At 54.3% G+C, this 17,557-nt stretch overlaps 1 long non-coding RNA gene across 1 annotated transcript in view; it reads right to left on the bottom strand.

Moving 5' to 3' along the window:
• Window positions 1-15,676, bottom strand: part of LOC123343678 — a 106,501-nt gene extending 90,825 nt beyond the window's left edge. The window contains exon 1 of the long non-coding RNA XR_006572315.1: window positions 15,586-15,676. This is a non-coding gene — a long non-coding RNA (uncharacterized LOC123343678). The remainder of the gene's footprint in view (window positions 1-15,585) is intronic.
• Window positions 15,677-17,557: the final 1,881 nt, after the last annotated feature.

Here is a 17,557-nt window from a genome sequence, read left to right as displayed (position 1 = left end):
GTTGTTAGCTCTACCCCGTGCAATGCAGCTCTTGCTGGGGCATTGAAGCATTCAGCCGGGCAGAGAGCAGACCCCAGGTGGCCCCCGAGAGCTCAAACCATCACACGCTAGAGAGCTGCTCTCGTTCTAGGCCAACAATACTTCATATACAGCGTAACCAGCTACAGCGGGAGAGCCAGACCCTGCCCCAGGAAGCGCAGCCACCTCGGGCACAGGGCACTGAGCTCTGCGGCTAGGGCCTTCGCCAGGGAGACCTAGGTTCAGACCCCTGCTGGGCCAGAACTCGAACCCAGGTGGGAGAGGCGCCTTCCTCCCCCGCTGCCTGCCTCACTCGCTCTTCATTTCCTTTGCTGTTATTGGAGATCTCCAAAGTGGAACAGTTTATTTCAGGTCAAACAAAACAGGAAACATTTCTGATTTCTTCAATTTGCCAAGGAGTCCAACATGTTTTGAGTTGAACGGAGACAAAAGTAATTGTTTTCCCCAGACCTGCCAGTGAAGGGCGGGTGGGGGGTGGGGTGTAATTTGCCCAGCTCTATTAAAGATTAAGCCTAGGCACAAGGGGGATGAATTCTGGCATTTCCTAGCTGCCGAGTGCTTGAGTCTGCAACCTTACTAGTGTTCTTTTAAACCAGTGTGTGTGAATACATGATCTGCTTTAGCAAACTAGATTTAACACACTGTGTGCGCCAAAGCAAACGTTCACGGATACCCCCTCCCCAGTCCTGGTATGCACATAGAGCAGGACCGGAGCGGCAGGAGCCCTGCTCCTTCCCTCACGAACACACCTCAATATTTTGACTCAGACTCGCTATTTGTCATTTATATCCATTTCCTTATTTTATGTAATCACCCCACCAGCTCACGGATCTAATTCTGGATGGCAGGTGGGTGGGGAAGAGAGCTCGGAAGACACGGCTTCCTTTGCCGCACGCCCCCAGAGCCCTTTGGGAGATTTGGAGCTTGTGCGCTGAGTCCTGGCCTCGGGAACAGCCCAGGAGAGCACTCAGAGCTCAGCCTGGGACACGGACCGTTTCTGGAGGGCCCTACTGGGGCTCTCTGTAAATTCCCCGAGAGCAGCAGCAGCAAACTCATGCACTGCTCGAGAGCACGTGCTCTGCATACATGCCAGCTGGTAGGCAGCTCATGGGCAGTCCAGGAGAGCGATCAGAGGCAAACAGACCCTGCAAAAGACAGCTTTGTCCCTTCGCTGGCTACAGTAAAAACAGACCTGAAGCCCGTCGGGTCTGATACATGCAGATCCCCCTAGCCTCAGTCGCATTGTCCCAGGAGATGCGCCCGGCGCTGGACACTTGCTGCATTCCCATGCTCCCACACAAACCTGAGTTATCACTTCAGTACATCTGCTGCCACTATACTTGCTTCTAATTCCTTTAAGAAACTGGTGGTTTTTCAGACTCTTGGGTAGTATCTGATTCATAAGTCTCCTTTTGCTGGAGACTTGCCAGGTCCATTCAACAGAAGCATGGTGGGCTGCAAAGCCGTGTCTACACTCGGGGGGGGAGGGGGGCAGCTCTTGTCCATTCCTTTGCACTGAAGAGGAAATGAAGAAACACTGGCAAGCGGCCTGTAGCAAAGTTAAGGGCAGTAGCACTTTGTGTCAGGACCACGGGGCAGGGCCCGAGGTTCGAGGGAGGTTATTGATCAGGATCAATGGGCGTTCACAAATGAATGCTCTCACTTTGTTTGGAGAATCAAGCCCATGTGCAGCTGCACATGGGATTACTGTGGCTGCCTGTGCACAATGGCAATTGTGAGCACAAAGGGACAGGGAGCTGTGTGACCACACCCACCAATGGCTAGTTCTGATTTGCAAGTGCAATTGCACGAGCGATTCAATGTGCACGCACCTCATTTTGAAAGTCAGGCCCCAGATGTCCATGTGTAGACAAGCCCACCCCAACAGAGTAACGCTGTGTGCAGGAGCAGGAGCACATTGCAGGGGAGGTTTGCACGCTGGGGAAATGGTTCAACAGGAAAACAGCAGCAGGTCTCCTCCTCACAAACACCAAGGAGCAGAGAGTGGGGTATTAACTGGCTCAAGACACAAACTCCCCAGGTTGCAGTTCAGCCCAGTCCCAGGAGGACTCCTGCCTTCCCAAAGGCGCTGTCCCTCCTGCCAGCCAAGCAGCCACGTGGCTCCACCTTCCACCAAGGGCCTGTGCAAGAGAACCTTGCTGGGGCTAGCACCCTAGCCCCCAGAGAACCCCCTTTGCCCAGCCACAACGGTGTCTGGCCTCTAGAAGTGGGAGCATGGGGGACCCTCTCCATGCACTGTCGTTCCAGACAGGCCCAGCCTTTGTTTGTATTGGGAGAAGAGGGACAAGGTAGCAGATCTAACACGGAGGCGTCCCCCAGCTGGAGGGAGGGGACCCTGCCTCCTGGGCTGGCTCTCCTGCATTCTGAGCCACATGCCATCCCCTCGGCACAGCCCTGGTGCGAGGGCTGTTAATGGAAGGGGCTTACCCAGCATCTCCTGCCCACCCATCGGCCAGTGCAGGCCCTGCGAGGCCTGACCGTCCCTGCTGCAGCTGCCCAGGGCGAGAACTGGCAGACAGCATCCCCAGCTAGTGGGACGCCGGCAGGACGTCGCTCCACAGGTGATCTGCCCCCGTGACAGCCCCGGCTTTCAGGGAGTTCTCCAGTCACCGGACCCCAGGACTCCCTAACTTGTTCCTGGATTATTTTTAACCAGCAGTTGCTATAGGAACATCAGACCTCCTTGCAGGGACACATCCCCTTCTGGAAGCACAGCAGCACTGGCTGCCTCCTGGCTTCATTAATTCACCGCGTAGGAGGCCCCGGATCTTTGAGAGACGCTCTGTGTTAGCAAAACCCAGCCAGCCACAATTCCTTCCCAAGAGCTGGCCCGGAGACTCTGTGTTCAGATTCACCATGTCGCACCAACGTGACAGCTCGCTCTGTGGCTCAGGGAGACATGCGGCTACGTGACGCAAGCACAAAGGGGCTGGCTGTCAGGGGTGAATCCTGCCTCTGCACAAGGGGCTGGACGAGTGACCTCGGAGCTCCCACTCCTAGCAATGCAGGGCTGGAAGGATTTCCCATTGGTTTAGCACAACAGGGTCTCCTCAAACCCAGCATGTGACCCTGTCTCTGCCTCAGCTCCCCTGCTCCCCTGGCCAGCTCACCCGCAGGGTCCCCACCAGTGCCATTGCCTCGTTCCTATCCCAAGGGACGCTCCTAGTGTTCAAACACAGCTCAGCATCAACCCAGACCGGTAACCACGTCCCGCCACCTGCCCCCACAGCTGCCCCCCAAGGAGAGGATGCAGGATTAGCCAGAGGCGGGGCTATGCCCAGTCTCTTCCTAGGGCCATCCCACCTGTAACAGGCCCCCGAGGAGATCAAGACCTCGGTTTTGCTGGGTGCTGGACACACGGCAGGACAGACAGCCCTGCCCCACAGCGCTTACCAGCTCACTGGACAAGCCAGACCAAGGGTGGGGGAGGGGGCTGAAGTGAGACTCACCGGCGCGGTGCCTCCTGCTGGTTGTCTCGGGAATTAGCTTTCCAGTGTACGGAGCGCCTCCTACTGGCCACGTCTCACCTGCCTTAGGGCCCCCTCCCCCCATGTCCCTCCTGGACCCTGGTGCCCTTACCTGGGGTTCTGCCCCAGCAGTACCCCCACATGCTGGGTCTCCCCTCCCAGGGGAACCCCCAACCCTCTAACCCCACCTTGCCTCAGTGGCTACTGCCAGTCATCATCTAGCCCCCGCTCGCTGGGGCAGTGTGACCAAGTGGGAATGTTTTCACTGAATACGGTCTGTGTGCCTCGGTTTCCCCGATGCATTTCTTAAGTATCTAGGTTGTGGGATCAGGGGGTGTGATTGTTACAGAGCCCGAGAGGGCGAGGGTGATGGTGTCTGCACAGAGAATGGCCGACACCCTCTCTCCTGGCAACTGAGGGCCTGGGCCCCTCCCCTGCAAGGTGCCAGCTGAAGGTGTTGGAGAACAAAGGGATCAGGTGACCACCTGGCCTGGGAAAGAGACAAAGGCAGAGGAAGGGGTTTCAGTTTGGAGCTGGCGAGGAAAAATGGAAGGAGCCCCAGGGCTGGGGTCTAAGCTCCCTGCCCCCTCAAGAGGGACCTGACTGGGGGGTTCTGTTCTCTGTACCTACACGCTGTGTTGGACTGTGTTCCTGTCTGTGTTACCGGCTGGCTGAGAGTCCCGGTGAATGGCAGGAAGTGGGGGGTGCGGGGCCCTGACTCCCCCACGCTCCGTGACAGGCAGACTGCAGTCTGTCATGGCCACTCCTCATTGGCAAAGGGGGCTGGCCCAGCTGCCTCTGCCTAACCCCCGGCTGCCCCAGTGCCTCCTTAACAAGGCCTCAGCCTGGAGAGTTGCCAGGCTGGAGCTCCCCAGCTCCCTTGCCCTTCCCCAGCCCTGCTCTGCTTCAGATACCCCCCTCTCAGGCAGCCCTGCTCCCTCCAGGGCTAGAGCGAGACTCCAGCTCCTGGCCCACAGCCCTCTCATAGGGCCAGCTGGACCTGGACTGAGCTGGCCACAGCTATGGCTGCTTCCCCAACAGCCCAGCCTTTCACCGCTGCAGCCCTCCCCAGGGCGGCTTTTAACCCTTGGTTTCCAGGAGTGGAGCAGCTGCCCCACTACAGGGGGTTATCCCCCTTTACCCCCAGCTCGGCCTCCATCTTACGGCACTGTTGAGTCTGAACTTTTTATGAACTGAAACTTAACTCAGACTTCATGTCTCTGTCTGAAACTTTTAATCAAAAAACTCTGACCTGCGAACTACTCATGACCCCTCCCCTCCCAATAAGTAGCCATAAGTAGCCATCTCCTCTTTTGTCTTCTCCAATTTACATTTTAACCTGTTTTGTCCTGTAGAATCTTGATTGATTATGCATGACCATTATGATCTGTTAATCACTTTGTTTACTTCTGTGTATAAACATTGATGCTCACCCCTAATAAATTTGCCACACTTACTCCAAAGCTTGGCTCTTAAGCTAAGGATGGTGTGAGCCCGTTGATCAACGAATTGTTGTCTGGTCTCTGACAGATCTCTGAGCCTTATACCAACTCCGCACTAACTCGGGTGCTGGAGAGGTGAGTAGGACTTGCTTTTTACCTAACAATTTGGGGGCTCGTCCGGGATTTCTTCTGGTGCGGTGCCTCTGTCCAGTGGTCAGACCACTCATATATGAATTGGCAGGTGCCACAGGAGATTTCTCCCAGCCAATTCAATATTGAGGGGTTGTGTACTGGACAGCAGGATAAACGCCAGTTGGAGGGCTCCTGTCAGACACCATGGGTCAAGGGACTAGCGTGCCTCTTGAGAGTCCGCTGGGGATTGTAAATAAGTTATGGATTGAAGGGAAACTCCCAGTACAGACAGGAATGTCTAGGAGGAAGTTGTACACACTGTGTGTAAGGAATTGGACTGGGTATACCGCGGTATTGGCCGACCCGAAGATGAGGTGGCCTTCGTATGGCTCTTTCGAACAGGCTGCCTTAAGAGGAGTAAGGAGCCAGATCGAAAAAGACCATCCGGGACAGTTATGTTACTGGTTTTGTTGGGACACAGCAGCAGAGCTGTGGAAATCTTTAAAAATTATGGCAGTCAGGTATTCTCCCGAGAGTGAACCCCCTCCATGTTATTTCGATGAAGGGTGTAAACCACGGCGTGTTTTAACTCGTCAGTTGGTCCCCACTGCACCTGCCCCTATTCCTCCGCAAGGGGACTCTCTCCAGAGCGCAGAGGGGAATCTGCAGGACTCCAAATTGGAATCTCTGCAGAGGGATAAGGAGGAATTGGAGGGCACACCTCGGAAGGAGTTTTGCATGGGAGAAAGAAAGGGAAAGTAGTAAAAAGAAAGAGAAAAAGGAAGAATATAAGTTGATGGCTTTAGCTTTTCGCGGTGGTATTCGAGGCAGAAGCCGTGGCCGTGGCAGGGGATCTCAGGGTGCTCGGGGGAGAGGGTCCTGGCAACCCCAGCCACCAGGACATTGTTTTCAGTGCGGACAGCCCGGTCACTTTAAACGTGAATGCCCCTGGGGACGCCCAGAGGGTCCGGTCGCATCCGCAGATACTTACACCAGGGACGAATACACTCCTGCACCACCAGCCCAGCCCGTTCCTCAGGCCTGGATCAACTACGGGCAGCAGCTGCAGCAAACTCAGCCTTCTCAATGACGGTACCCCGGGGGCGAAGGCAAACAATGTGATGGTCTTATTTCCTTAATGTCTTTAGCCGGCTCTTTCCTCACTTTCTCCCCTCCCAGCAAAGAGCCTCGTCTAACCCTTTCAGTCCAGGGACTGCCTGTCTGTTTCCTCATTGATACTGGAGCTACTTTCTCTCTTTTAAATCATGCCCCCTCTCCCTGGCTATCCTCTGAGGTTAAAACTGCAACTGGGGTGGAAGGCAACCCACAGTCTCTGGGACTCACTTTGCCTCTAAATGTTATTTATGCTGATAAATGTTTTTCTCACCGTTTTCTTTTTTCCCCAGCTTGTCCGATCCCTTTGATGGGCCGGGATTTACTCTGTAAGCTTGAGGCTACTTTAACCTGCACTCCTGAAGGGGTAGGATTATTGATGACAGTGTTAGGAGATTCGGCCCCAGCTCAGGGTAATTGGGAAACGCCCCCCTCTCTCTCCCCTGACCTCACTGACTTGCCTTCAACCCTCTGGGGAATTTCTGACACTGATGTTGGCCTGCTCCTTTCGGCAGAGCCAGTAAGGATTCAAGTGAAGCCCTCCTTAGCCCCCCCGTCAGTCCCCCAATACCCCCTGTCGCTGGAAGCCTGGGAGGGCATCTGCCCCATTGTCGAGGGATTCATTGCACAAAAGCTAGTCCGCCCTCAGCGCACTCCCTGTAATACCCCTATACTGCCTGTCAAAAAGCCTCCTAAAAAGGACGGAGACCCTATTCGTTGGCGCTTTGTACAGGATCTACGGGTTATTAATAACTATGTGGTCCCTCTTCATGCAGTAGTTCCTGATCCAGCTACTATCATCAGCCAAATCCCCTGGGATGCTGAGTGGTTCACTGTTATTGACTTAAAATCAGCCTTTTTCAGCATTCCTGTGCACCCAGACTCTCAATATCTCTTTGGTTTCACCTGGGAGGAACAAAGTTATGTCTGGCAACGACTTCCTCAAGGCTACAGAGACAGCCCCACAATTTTCAGCCAATGCCTACGCCACGACTTGGAAGGCTTCACCAGTCCGCAGGGATCCACGTTAGTCCTATACGTAGATAACATCCTACTAGGTAACCGCGAAGAAGCCGCCCTCCGCATCGATGGTAAGGCACTTTTATTATACCTACACACCAGAGGCCACAAGGTAGACCCTAACAAGATTCAGTGGGTCTCACAAAAGGTTCGATATCTGGGTTTCCTGTTAACCCCAGAGGGGAGACAAATGGACCCAGCCCGCATAAAGACTATCCAAAACTGCCCTCTGCCAAACACCAAGAAACAACTTCGAGGTTTCTTAGGATTAATTGGCTTCTGTCGCCCTTGGTTGCTGTCCTGCGGGGAGTTGAGCAAACCGCTCCACCGACTCACTGCTAACCTTGCTCCTGACCCTTTGCAGTGGTCCCCAGACACGATCCAAGCCTTTCAGTTACTCAAGGACAGTGTGGCCTCCTCCATGTCTCTCCGCCCCCCCAATTACAGCAAACCCTTTCACCTTTTGTCCACGAGAGGGGCGGAATTGCTAGTGGCGTCCTTACACAGCTGAGCGGGCCCCACCATTTCCCGCTTGCTTTTTACTCCCAGCAGATCGACCCTGTCGCTCAGGGAACCCCATCCTGCACCCGGACTCTGGCAGCAGCTGCCCTGCTGATCACAAAGGCAAAGAGCCTGACCCTTGGTCATTTTACCACGGTCTGGACCTCTCATGCTTTGTCAGCCCTTCTGCGTAGGGGCACAACCCAAGTCTTTTCGGCCCATCGTCAGCAGCAGCTAGAGGCCGAACTCCTAGAAGACACTAACCTAATTTTTGAACGGTGTGGGCCCCTTAATCCAGCTACCTTGCTTCCTGACCTGCCAGTCCTCCAGGATCAGCACGACTGTGTGGAAGTAGTTCACAGCATCTTACAGATAAGGAACAACCTGTTTGACGTGCCACTGGACAACCCTGATTGCATCCTCTTCTCGGACGGAAGCTCCTTCTATGTTGATGGCAAGCGTTTCACCGGTTATGCAGTCACCTCTGAATGGGACATTCAAGAGGCCGCCTCACTGCCAGGCAACTGGGGAGCCCAAGCCGCCGAACTCTATGCCCTGGCCCGAGCTTGCCAGTTGGCCGCTGGTAAGACCGTTACCATTTTTACTGATAGCAAGTATGCTTTTGGAGTTGTGCATTGTCACATCCACCTCTGGAAGTTTCGAGGTTTCCAGACAGCTGCCGGTAAACCCATTCAGCACCTCCCCCTCATCCACAAGCTTTTGGATGCCCTCCAAGAACCCTCGGTCCTGGCTGTAGTTCATTGCCGGGCCCATACTAAAGATGATAGCCCCGTCACCCGTGGGAATGCCCTGGCCGACGCCTCCGCCAAGGCGGCTGCCGTCTTACCTTAGCCATGCCCACGTTGGCTATTGTGACCTCCTCCTTTACTCCACCGCACCCCGTACCGGTACCTGCTGCTGAACTACAGTCGTGGGAGAGCCTCGGAGCCACTCTGGTCAAAGGGACCTGGCTTATGCCGGATGGCCGAGCCTGCCTCCCTCGCTCCACATACCCCGTGGCAGTTCGCTGGCACCATGATAAGGGGGGTCACTACGGCACGCACGCCCTTGTGGACACCATCGCTCGCTTTTGGTATGCTCCAGGCATTCAACCCTACTGCCTGTCAATAGTGAAAGCATGCAGCACATGTCAGCGAAATGGACCTGCTCCGCCTCTTAACAAAATTAAGGGTGGAAGACCTCCGCCTGCTGCCCCATTTCAACATCTTCAAATTGACTTTGCAGATATGCCAAAGGCTTTTGGGAAAAAGCACCTTCTTGTTTTGGTTTGCCCTCTGACTTCATGGGTCGAAGCTTTTCCTACTGCTAATTGTACTGCTGCCACAGTGGCGAAGATCCTCCTTAGAGACATTGTACCCCGTTTTGGCATCCCTCTCATACTTGATTCAGATCGCGGACCCCACTTTACTGGTAATGTCCTTGGCCATTTAGAACAAGGACTGGGCATTTCACACTCCTTTCATACACCCTACCACCCCCAGTCTAGCGGGAAAGTTGAGCGTATGAATAGGGAGCTTAAGCTTACATTGGCTAAATACTGTCAGGAAACAGGGTTAAAGTGGCCTCAGGTACTTCCCTTGGTCCTGTTTCACCTTCGCACTCGCCCAACCCGTGTATTGGGATTATCCCCCTTTGAACTGCTCTATGGACACCCCCCTTTCAAAGGCGGGGCGCTACCACGTGCTGATGTTTCACTATTGGGAGGGGATCATATGACCGCGTGCCAGTTTCTCTCCCTACAGGCTCGCCTCCGTACCCTTTGGAAAGCCTCACAGTTTTCCCAGACCGTGCCGCTGGAAGAACAGATCCACCCGTTCCAACCAGGGGACTTCGTCTGGGCCAAAAAGTTCGTTCGTGGCGACGCCCTCCAGCCGAGGTTTACTGGACCCCACCAGGTTCTTTTAACAACCCAGACTGCAGTGTTCCTGGAAGGACGCAAATCCTGGATCCACCACTCCCACGTCAAGCCAGCCGTAGTGGACCACAGTGACGGACCAGCAGCTCTTGCCACCACTAAGGACACTGCCTCTGACCAGTGGACCAGCTTACCTCTTTCAGACATCAGACTTAAATTGACTCGAAAAAAAATGAGAGAACCTTTTATTCTGACAACTGTATGTTTTTTATCATGCCTTTTTAGTTTATTTTCTGCTTATGAAGATAATGCTTTTATTAGATATTCCCACGAGGTTAAAACTCGTATTTTAGGAAATAGAAGTAATTGCTGGGTATGTACTCAATTTCCAGTAAATGCAGAACAGGGACTCCCCTTCACACCCATTCCCCTGACTACTGCTAATATGACTTGGATGCCACCAGCTAGAGTAAAAGATCCAGTCCAACACAATCTTACATGGAACAAAACAGAAGTGCCAATTAACAGATATCTCAGGGTGACCAATCAGACAGGATCACTGTGTTTTGTTAAAGAAAAGGGGTCAACTTTTGTGGGAACAAGTAAATGCAACATGTATTTTAATGGCACCGCCTTTAGTAAAAATCTTGGCTTCAAGCCTTGCGCATCCCACTTATCCCATATGTAGATCCCTCACAAGCCTTCAGAGTCAGCTTTTAAGAAACCCTGTGGGTCAGTTTATTCTTTTCCTACTTCAGCCAAAGGCCTTACTCTCTTCGAGTTGGCCCAGGCTGAAATTGCCAAGCGGCCCTTGGCTCCTTAAAATGGGGTGTAGCATTTGGTAAATAGTTATCCCAAAGCTACAAATGGAGGAATGTTGAGTCTGAACTTTTTATGAACTGAAACTTAACTCAGACTTCATGTCTCTGTCTGAAACTTTTAATCAAAAAACTCTGACCTGCGAACTACTCATGACCCCTCCCCTCCCAATAAGTAGCCATCTCCTCTTTTGTCTTCTCCAATTTACATTTTAACCTGTTTTGTCCTGTAGAATCTTGATTAACAGATCATAATGGTCATGCATAATCAATCACTTTGTTTACTTCTGTGTATAAACATTGATGCTCACCCCTAATAAATTTGCCACACTTACTCCAAAGCTTGGCTCTTAAGCTAAGGATGGTGTGAGCCCGTTGATCAACGAATTGTTGTCTGGTCTCTGACAGATCTCTGAGCCTTATACCAACTCCGCACTAACTCGGGTGCTGGAGAGGTGAGTAGGACTTGCTTTTTACCTAACAGCACCGTTCTGGGCTTTGCTCAGCCTTGGTGCTCAGAACTCTTTCAGGCGCGAGCCGAGCAGGGAGCCCAGGGCTCCAAGCATCAGCAAACTGCCAGAGCAGGCCAATAACCCGGGTCATCCGCCGGACGCCGAGACCGACCCCAACTCTTCCCAGCCGAGGAGCCGTGTTCCGCAGGACGATTGCCTGTTTTACGCAGACGTGCCTCCTTGTTCTCCGCCAATCGCAAAAGAGAAATTAACCTTTCAGGACCCCAGACTGTGTTGTCTATGGTGGTACCCGCTCCCCTCCCTCGGGGCAGTGGGATTCAACTCCCTGAAGAGAGCTGTCCAGGGCTGCTGTGCCACCTCTGTGACTGTGCTCCCCGTGGGAGCCAGCTGAGGTCACTCAATCAGGGTGAACTGCAAACCAAACGGGGCAGACAAACCCCAAACGCTGGTGGTTATTCCAATACTTAGATTTACCAACCAGCACAAAATAGCTTCTACAGCACCTCACTGGTCACTCAGAAGTCCAAACCCCGCAGTTCCCTTAAAGTGCCCAGCCTCAGGCCTCTGTCCAGACACACCTGTCAGATATGATGATGATTCCTGAGAATCTTACTTCATCATATAAAAGAAAAGGTTCTTCCAATCCCAAAGGATCAGCCACATACCCAGGTCTAATTATAACTTAGATCTTACCCAAAATACACGCTACAGCCAATTCTTATTAACTAAGCTAAAATTTATTAACAAAGAAAAGAGAGAGTGTTGGTTAAAAGATTAATCTACAGACAGACTTGAAATCAATTCTTGAGGTTCAGATACACAACAGAGAAGAGCTTGTAGTTGCCAAAAGTCCTTTTAGAAATAGTCCATAGGTTATAGTCTAATTTCCATATTCAGGTGGCTCCAGTCAATGACTGGGGATCTCAATCCTTATGGCTTAAGGTTTCCCCTTCTTGAAACCCAAAGCAGATCTGAGATGAAGAAGGAATCGTGTCCCAGGCTTCTTATACATTTCAAACAATAGGTTTAACTCCTTCTCCCAAATGTCCTGGCCATTAGCACAGAGTAATTTATCCATTAAACAGTTCAGATACAGGTTAGCACAACCTTCAAAGAGACACATAGACAATAATACTATTTCACTCAAGTATCATCATAAATGTTACTATTCCTTTTTTGATCTTTGAATTAAAACTCTAGCAATAGAGAAGACTTGTTTGCTGACATCACAAGACCTGAGCAAACATCTCCCCTTCTACCTCTAACAATGCAGACTTGCATTTCAAAGCTCTGTTCATTTACAGATCTTCCTAACCCGTCCTCAAGGTTCACCCATGGGTCAGGTCAGTCTATGAGTTAATTAACTCTTTCTGGCCTGTCACCTTTCAATGAGATATTATATCACAGTCATAACGTCACAACCTCCTTCAGCCCTCTGGGGGTGTGGGCCTTCCTCAGTGCCATGGCCTCCATGCCGACCTCCAGCCCTGGGCTCCAGCCTGCCCCAAGGGGTGCAGAAAGCAGAGTGTCTCTCTACTACCCAGCTCGGGGCAGGGCCACACTGGACAGACAGGGTCCTGTAACAGCCGTTAGCCCACCCTGAAGACGCTGCAAAGGTGTCGGTTATGGAAGGAGCCCAATTTCCTTTCTAGGTCTCTCTCAAAATGGTCTCAGGAGCTCCACGCGGTGCGCTGGGCCTCAGACACAGAACCCGGCACGCTAGCAGCAGCAGGTTTCTGCTCTGCCTCGGTTGCTGCAATGCGCGGGCCATGCTGAACTGGAAATGACTGGGTGACATCCCAAGGAAGGAGATAAGAACCTCAACAGAGCCCAGAAGTAACATGTGACTTGGGAACAGCAGCTGCTACAATGCAGGGAAGTAGAGAAGCAGAAGTGATGCAAACAGGGGATGATTTAAGAATTCAGGAGGGCTTCCTCCCTCACCCCAAGGCGATGTCTTGTGTGATGTCTACATGGGCCTTTATGCTGGCTGAGAGCCATGGAATTTGCTTTTCCACCAACTCCTTGTTGTAGCCCTCCCGATCCTGTCACAAGCTCCTCCACCCATGGTTAGCTCGGGGACAGATCTGCCTTCCCCTCCCTTGCTGAAAGCAAACAGCTGTTCTGCCGATTTTGCTTTCCACGCCTTCCCCACTAGCCTGCCACGTGTGGGTGGGCATTACCTGCTCCCTCCTCCCACACACAGTGCCAGCCTCTGCTGCCTCACAGCGTTACTAACCCCTAGAGTGTCCCTTCCATTCTGCCAACCTACCATCTCAATTCCTTCTCCTTCCTCCTCCAGCCTGCCCAGACACTCCTCTGCCCTGCACCTGCCCAGACTACGGCAAGTCTCGCAACCAGGCCACGTCACTGTCCTCTGGCTCCGCCAGCAGCTGGCACCCTTGTGCTCGCTGCATCAGGTCAGGACTACCTGGCCCCACCTTCCGCACGCTGCAGCACCCCACGGCAGCCTGCTCTCAACTCCCCACTCTGGTCACAGCCATGCTGGGCTCCAGTCAGTGGAAATGGCCTAGAGCAGAGCCCCAAGCCCCATCCTAGAAACAGAATAAGAAGCATCTGCCTCACTGATGAAGCCTGGTGCACTAGGGGGTCATTGCTCCAGGCATCCATTGTAAAAGGGCAGCCATGGGCACCTCTCCTGAGCTGGTGCCATTTGTAATCCCGCGTCAGTGGCAGAGACCTGCCAACATCTGCACAAGGGGCTGTGCGCCCTTCAGAAGCCAGCAGCTTGGTCACCTAGGAGCCTAGTGCAGGAGGGAGGCAGGCAGTTTGGCAGAGGAGACGGGATTGTCCCCCCTGCAGGGAGCCTGCTGAGCTCCCAGGGTAACAGCTCTGGGGATAGCACCACGGAACTGCTGCTCAGGTGCCATGTACCTGGAACAGGTGTGGCACCTGGCACGCTGCCGGTAGGTGCATGTTAGCCCAGCCAGGCCCTGAGACTGCGCACCGGGAGAGCCTGCCGGGGCTGGATGCTTAGTAACCCCCGCAGACCTCAGCTCTCCCTGCTAGGCCCAGCCTGCAATCCGACCCCGACAGGCAGACTCCTGGGGCCCCCTGAACAGCCACGTGACCCCATGCAGGGGCCAGGGATGCTCAGCAGCCGGGGCAGCCTGGCTTTCCTGCCGGAGCGGGAGAAGGGGAACACCAAGCACCATTATCACGGAGCCGTGCATTGGCAATGGCTCCCTGCCGTCATTGTTGAAAGTGCCTGATTGTGAACCCTGGTGACCCTTCTCCGGGGCCTGCTGCATTTCCGACGCGAACACAAACATCCCAGCTCTTAGCGACAGGTGCTTTATTCCATCTGCACGATGCCCGGCACAAAGGGTCTGGCTTCTAGGTGCTACTCAGTGCAAACCTCACATCCTTAAAGAGCCAATGCAAACCCACTTCTATCTGAGGGGTGGCCAGACAAAGTACCTGACGGCACGTGGCCGGGGGACAACCTTTGGGGCATTGCTTATAGCCAGTAACGCTAGAAGCCCCAGCCGGGATGGCCCCATTGTGCCGCACCAACAAGGCATCAGGAGCATGTTTGTCCCAGACCGGTCACAGTCACGGTCAACGACAAGCCCCACCGGATGGAGAAACAGACTGGTAGGCCAAGTGTGTGTCACGCAGTGCGAGCCATTCCCTGCCTAAAAGTGTCCCCCTCCTTATTCCAGAGATGGCAGCCGGAGGCAGAGACATTCAGGCTCTGCTCCTGCAAGAGCTCTCCAGGCACTTGCTGTAACGCCTGCTCACAGGCTGGGCTCTAAGCGTTGGCAGGTTCAGGGCCAGGGCCGTGTGCCCAGTCTGGGAACAGAGCCCAGATCTCCTGGTACGTGGGCCCCAGGAAGGCCTGGCTTCCAGCACACCTCCATCCTGGCCTTGCTTCTCCCCGGCTTCACACACACACACACACACACACACCCACACACACACCCGTCTGGAGGAGAGAAATCTCAAAAGCAAGCGCACTCTGTATTTCAGGGCAGGGTCACTGACATTCACCTGCTTTTGACGCTGCTCTGAGAGCCCCGGACCAGGGGTTCTCTCTCCACGAGGAGGGGTTATTGTCATCATTCAGTTTAAGTTCAGCTACTGGAGGGAAGCGACACTGGTCTGGTCGCAGGGCTACAGGGCGAAAGGAGCAGTCAGGCTCGAGTACAGGAGACAAGTTGAGGGCCAGGAAAGGAACGTTTCGGCAGAAGTGGATTCTACAGACAATGACCCTGGACAACACATCTGCCTCTTGGCCCCAGCCACAGCCCACCTGCCCGTCTCCAGCTGCTTAATCTCCCCTGGGATCCTGGCCCCATGGGGTGCCCCCCACAGGCCGTGGACTGGGGCCAGACACCCCCTGGCCTCTGTGGTGCCCTGCTAACAATTTTTCTTTGAAAGAGCTTCTCAGCCAGCTTTGCCCAGGCGTCTCTCATCCATTCACCACCCCTTGGCAGTGGGTGGGGGACACACATTTGTTACATCCATAAAGCTTCAGAATAAAACTCAAACTCCCAAAACACAGCCCGTCAGGTCTCCCCGCACAGCCCGCTCCCAGGGCTGGTCCCGCCTGGGGTCACAGGAGCAATGCCCCACACCCCAGCCCTTCCGATGGAGCCCCCTCACTCCAAGGCCCCCCTGCCTGGGGTCTTTCCTGCGACCACCGCTCGTAGGTCCTACCTGGCCGGAGCCTCAGGTTCCTGGCTGTAGACCAGCCTGTCTCTGGGGGCTCCCTGCAGAAGCCTTTCTTCCTCCCTGCAGTTTCCTGAACTTCCCCCTGCATTGCAGCCACCTGTGCCCTCTGATACCTGATCCAGCCCAGGTGTGCCTAGTGCCTCTAGTGATCAGGGTGGCCGGCCCCAGGCCCCTTGGCCCTTGAGGGGCAATCAGCCTGTTACAGGTGGAGTCAGTAAATCATGAAATGGGTCCCAGAGCCCCAGACGGTGCAGCTGCTGCCTCCTCCCACACTCTGGAGTGACCTCCCTGAGAAAGGGTGGGTCAGAGACAGGGCAAGGGCCAGAGGCAGTTTCTTGAGCATGGTTACAGGGGGGCTGAGAGCCAGCTGCTGCAAACCCTGGGTATGATGGAAACCACTTCAAGCTGGGGGTGCGGGAGCCCTCCCTACATCCCCAGTGCCAGCTCCTATGCATGGGATGTAAGCAGTGCTGGTGCCTGACCCCCGCCCCCCCAAGGCAGGGCCGAGACCCACTGTCCGATTGTACCAGACACTATTGTTGTTAGGGGTTCAATTTATACAAAAATCACTCAGGGGCTTCTCCCAAGTGATAGAGCCTCTGTCAGCTCCTCTGCAGAGCGCCAGATCCCCTCCCCCGGTCAGATTGGTCCCAAAGCCCCCCCCCACACACACACACACACAGAGTCATGGAAATAGGTGTGTCCTGCAGCATGCACCGGAGCTCCACAGACTTGGGCTGTTTTGTGACCCTGGCCATGAGCCCACATCACAGGCTGCAGCCCAATCCACGTGGGCCTGGAATCGGCAGCGGTCACCCTGGGGCACACTCAGAGCAGGGTACTAGACAGACGTGTGAGCTGAATAATCCTGTGCCAGTGACTTGCTGTCCGTTTGTCCTTCTGACTGACAGCCCTGAGCGCTCCCGACAGAAACGGTGTTTGCTTCTTGGGGAGAAGTGCGTTTCTGAAAGACGCTGCTGTGCACAGCCAAGCCAGCAGAAACAGGGTTGCAAAGGGAGCTATTTCCAGGCAGTGTAACAACGATCACCAGTTGTTCTGCAAAACCCACCGAGAACAGACTCTGCGCTGGCAGCACGTGCTCCCCGGGAGATGGGCCCTGGAGCGCAGCAGCTGGTGGACGGGGGGCAGACGGGCCGGGGTGCTCTAGCAGGGGAGAATATCTCCACAGTTGACGAGGGACAACAAGGAGAGAGGGCACCAACCTCTGGCCCTCAGCAGGGAGGGGCATTGCCTGGTCATGCTGATGCCCAAGTGCCATTACACGAGGTGTCCTTATCCCGCCTTTTAACCCCATGTCCATCCCCCAGGGCGGTGTCCTGCATGACGGGACATGGGCACGTCCTGGATGGCCCCAGGCCCAGAAGACAGGTCCCCTCCCAGCTGCACAAAACCTGCAGCAGCTCAGAACTGCCGCCGGGGAAGGAAGCAATAACTATCGCCGACAGACCGACGTGCCTCCTGGCAATGAGGGTGACAGCCTGGCACCAGGCAGGATCCGCTGCCTCGAGAGCCAAGTGCCAGGATCTGTCTGCTTAGATGCCACCCGCCGAATCGAGCTCCAAGAGCTGCCTTCTGTGGAAGGGCAGGAGCCAGGGCAGTGCAACCACTAGGCAAACTAGGCGGTTGCCTAGGGCGGTAAGTGGCTGGGGGCACCCAGGGCTGTCCTTAGGCATAGGCAGCTGGGTAGGACACTGGAAAATTTGGGGCACCACTGGGCCTTAGTGTCCCCCCTTCTGCTTTCCTATCCCTGTTCTGACCCTTCTTGCAGGCCCCGGATCTAGTAGTTAAAAGAGAAAAAGCCTCCAGCCTGCCAGACCTATTAGCACAACACTGAAACTGTTAAAGAGCCATTCAAGGGGTAATGAAGCCATTTAACAGGCATTTGCCAACCCCCAGGGGGCATCTACTCTCAGTTTCTGAATGTACTGACAAAAAC

This window comes from Mauremys mutica, chromosome 11 (genome assembly GCF_020497125.1).
Source record: "Mauremys mutica isolate MM-2020 ecotype Southern chromosome 11, ASM2049712v1, whole genome shotgun sequence".
Taxonomy (NCBI): domain Eukaryota; kingdom Metazoa; phylum Chordata; order Testudines; family Geoemydidae; genus Mauremys; species Mauremys mutica.
This window is presented reverse-complemented; position numbering and strand designations above follow the sequence as displayed.